The sequence below is a fragment of the Argentina anserina genome, chromosome 2 (assembly GCF_933775445.1).
Source record: "Argentina anserina chromosome 2, drPotAnse1.1, whole genome shotgun sequence".
Classification (NCBI taxonomy): domain Eukaryota; kingdom Viridiplantae; phylum Streptophyta; class Magnoliopsida; order Rosales; family Rosaceae; genus Argentina; species Argentina anserina.
In genome coordinates this window covers 24,499,688-24,503,933 of record NC_065873.1, presented here as the reverse complement: position 1 = coordinate 24,503,933, position 4,246 = coordinate 24,499,688, and the positions used below count along the sequence as shown (strand labels likewise).

Here is a 4,246-nt window from a genome sequence, read left to right as displayed (position 1 = left end):
ACCACGCACGATTGGTGACAAAAAATTAGGTGAGTTGAAATGTGTAAACATCTCTCGGCATTCATATCTTGGTAATGGGTCCTCCCTTAGGGCACATTAGTGGTGTTTTAGGTTTACTGGAAATTCCGACTATCAAACGAAGTTTGAATTGGATGAAATTTTAAAATGGTTGCAAAATATATGTACTTATCACATCGGATGGTATTAATCGATTCCGAGAAGTTGCATTCATATAGTTTTTCATAATGCGATAGTTTTATTATAAACCTAATAGAAATGTTATGATACATTAGTGGACACTTCGTCAATCGACAACTTCAGTTTGAAATACGGTCGATCGACACTAGCAGATGTGATCAGTATATATATTTAGGGAACCCATAAAAATTTCATACGTTTTGGACATGGTTTGACCGTCCATACCTACGTCAACAAAAAAAGAGGCGGTTTAACATATTAAAACCCTCATTGACCGAGGCTATGTCCAATGAGTTTTCTCGGTGCGACCGCGCACGATCGATGACAAAAATTAGGGTATTTCAGATATGCAAACGGCTTTTGGTATTTTTATCTTGATAATAGTCTTCCCTTAGGGCATATTTGTTGTGTTTTTGGTTTACCGGAAATTCTGACGGTCAAATGAGGTCCAAATTGGAAGAATTTTTTAGAGGGTTACTAAATATATATACTGATCACATTGACTAGTGTTGATTGATCCTGAGAAGTTTTCTCCATATAGTTGCTTTATAATGTGATAGTTTTATTTTAAACCTAATATAAAGGATTAGATATATTAGTAGACACTTAAGCGATCAACAACTTTAGTTCGAAATATGGTCGATCGACACCAGCAAATATGATCAGTATATATATTTAGGGACCCCGTAAAAATTTCGTCCGTTTTGGACATGGTTTGATCGTTCGTACATACGGTCAACAAAAAAATGACGTTTTGACATTATAACTCTATTGACCGGAGGTTTGCTAAATGAGTTTGCTTAGTGCGACCGTGCACGATAGGTAATTTAGGTGATTTCAGATATGGAAACGTGTAACATCTAAGAAATTCAGTTTTCTATTTTTGAAAAATAGTTAATTTCAAGCTATTTTAAATTCAATTTTCTTATTTTTAAATTCTTTAGAGCTTTGGATAGTTATTCAAAATTTTAGTTTGTCGAGTTCTAATTTTTGAGCCCGAGAATTAAACTAGACATCGTTACGAGTTAGAGGAATTTTACAGAGCCGTTTGAACATCGTAGCTATTTTTAATAATTTTTTTTAAATTGGTATTATCTAAAGATTATTTAAAAATAAGTCGTTGATTTTGAGCCGTCGACTTCTGTAAGTGGGTTATGTTGGTTAAATCTGGGACGTTGGTTTTGAGATATAATATAATATGGATCAGTTTGAGATGCAGACAAGACACAACTCAAACCGACTTGTGTCTCGAACTCTCACTGTTGCGACGGAGCTCGTTCCTCTTCCTCCGTCGTCCGATTGATTTGCGGCGTTCTACCGATGCCAGAGCTTCACCTCTTCGTGGTGTTCTTTATATTTCACGGGAAGTTGTGTTGAAGAAGAAAAGGAGGAGAGACGGTGACCGGGGCGCCGACCAACTACCGATTCCGGCAAATTCAACGTCTCCCACTGCAGTTGAAGCTTTGTTTCAACATCCTGGACGTTCCCATGGTCTCAGATTCTTCAGAGAAGCCCTGTGGAAAGAGAATCACAGAAGGGAAGGATTCTGGGTTTCATGGCTTTGTTTTTCGTTTTCAGGCCATCTTTGATTTCGATTAAGGTATCAAAGTTAATTAGTCTATTGTTGAGTTTTACGTATTGATATAATGGAGGTAGAGTTTGGTTGAGATTGGATAGAATTGAATTTTGGGCAGTGGACTACTGTGCGCAGCTATTGTCATGGCGGCGGCGGTGGTGGTTTCGACCTTGTTTGGTTTATTTCCTGTCAATTATGAGAATTGAAGGTGCGCTTAATTGGTAAATAATGAGACATTTGAGTTGGGGTGTTACTGCTGTGTTGTGGTTTTGTTCTTGGAGATGCTTTGATCTTCTTAATTAGTATTGTAGTATAATTGAATTGGAGAACCATTGAAGTTGCAGAGAATAGATATTGGGCAGTGTAGCTTGGCGAGTGGCGACTGTACATGGCGGTGTTAATTTGTGGTTATTAATTTATGGGTTTGGTTTCTACTGCACCTAAAATGAATGGGAGATGTTGATTATAAGAAACGGAGGACTTTATATATGGAAGGTTAAGATATCAGTTGAGTTGGTTGAGTTGTATATTGCGTGTGAAATTGGAATTTACTATCTTATATTTGGTGATTTTTGGGAGTCGTGTATTACTGTTCACTAATGACCGTGCGAAGTCAATTTTACCTTTATTATATTTTTGAGTTAGATCGGTGCACTGTTGCTATGCCCTCACTAAATTACCGGGATACCCTCGATTTTGTGCTAATTGCAGTCTTGCCATTCCCTCAGATATAACACGTGATGATCATGAACACATGTCATAAATTTCTCCTCTCGGTCTTCACCGCGTCGTTCTCCTGAAGCTTCTATAGCAATCTCGGTTGCTTCCTCAATCATAGCATCAGAAACCTTTCTCAGGTTGGTTCTGTATTATGTCGTATTTTATATTCTCGAGAGCGCCCTCACTCCCCACACTCCCATGTTTCTTGAAACAAACCACCGCCATCCCCCAAAAACAAAATCTCTGAGAAACCCTCAATCCTAGCCATGGCCAAACTGGCCGAAAACCGAAACTGAAACTGGACGGAACTCCCGGACAAATTGACGGCGGCGATTCTTTAACGGCGAGGAGTGGTGGAGATTCTGGAGAATGCTCAGAAGGTTTGCATGAAGTGGCACAAAATATCTAAAGACCCCCTTTTCTGGCGCAAAATTGGGACGGCAATCTCGAGGATTGAGACTACGAAGACATCTTCCGCCACGCCGTTGATCGAAGCTCCGTTTATGTCACCGACATCAGTATCGAGCACTTCGCCACCGATGAACTACTCACCTATATCTCCAAAAAGTACTTCCTTTTATCTTTTTTTTTTTTTAAATTTTGCTATGTGGACTGTAGTTTTGTTATGTGATGATCAAACAGGTTATAAGGCTTTTACTGTAGAGTAATTAGAGCTTTTAAATTTGGTTAAGTGAATGTTTTCATTCGCACATTTTTCGGCATTTGTTCACTGTCATAGAGGAGTTGATATGTGGATATGTTCAACTTAGAGTTTTTGCTGCCAGTTTTTTTTCGTTTATTTGTGCAACAGCTAACATTGTGCATCTGATACATGTGGATAGTGCGAGCAAAACCAGATGAGTTCGACTGTTTTCTTGCAATGAGGTATTAGGTGAGGATTAAGTAAAATGGCGTCGAACACGTGAGTAAACTAACTATTGTCGTTCAATCTTTTATAGAATTTATTTGAACACATTGCTCCAGTGATCTGATAGGAGATTGTTCGTTGGAGAGAGAGAATAGAGGAAGAAGCTGACAATAGAGGTCAAGTGTTTACGGATTATCGCTTAATTCCTAAGCCGTCCGGATTGTTCGTCTACAGATCTTCTTCTTCTTTTTCTCCCTTCTGCTCTCCTTGGTAATTGTGTTTATTTCCTGGGATTTTGTTGAAAGAGTTTTTCAAATTAGCTTTGAATCATTTCATTATTATATGTAACTGAGTTGAAATTTCGGTGATGTAGGGGTACTGTTGTAATATACGGTTTGTCATCAACATAAGAAGCATTTCTGGGGTATTCGATCAACCTGTACCTATGCTGCTGAAATAGGTAACCTTTCTTTGCTATTTCTTTTTGAAGACGGACAAGAGGTGAATGTTGATCTATAATCTATTTATATATTTTAAGTGCATAGTACAATTTCGTATCTTTCAGTAATTAGTTATTGTGATGTAGCTCCATAGGTTTATTGATTTACCGCCTCAATCATGACATAGTGGCAGTAGTTAATAATAACTTGCATTGGTTTTTGTTTGGGTTGCTCAATAAAACATATCAATTACACCTTCATGATCTCTTTTATTTGACTTTATTTGCTTTATTGCTTCTAGGATCATGGTATGGGAGCTGTAGAGGCCCAATTTCATGTACTGGTTCTGATGATGGCATCATTGACAGAATTCTGAAGACTCCTTCTTATCAAGGTACTGTATATATTATTGAATGACTCTTTATACATGTTTACAAATTTTAT

At 37.8% G+C, this 4,246-nt stretch overlaps 1 long non-coding RNA gene across 1 annotated transcript; it reads left to right on the top strand.

Moving 5' to 3' along the window:
* The first annotated feature begins 2,566 nt into the window (after positions 1–2,566).
* LOC126783364 (uncharacterized) lies at positions 2,567–3,863 on the top strand. The gene is made up of 3 exons (XR_007670867.1): positions 2,567–3,061; positions 3,337–3,632; positions 3,736–3,863. It is a non-coding gene; the product is annotated as an uncharacterized LOC126783364 (long non-coding RNA).
* The last annotated feature ends 383 nt before the right edge of the window (positions 3,864–4,246 follow it).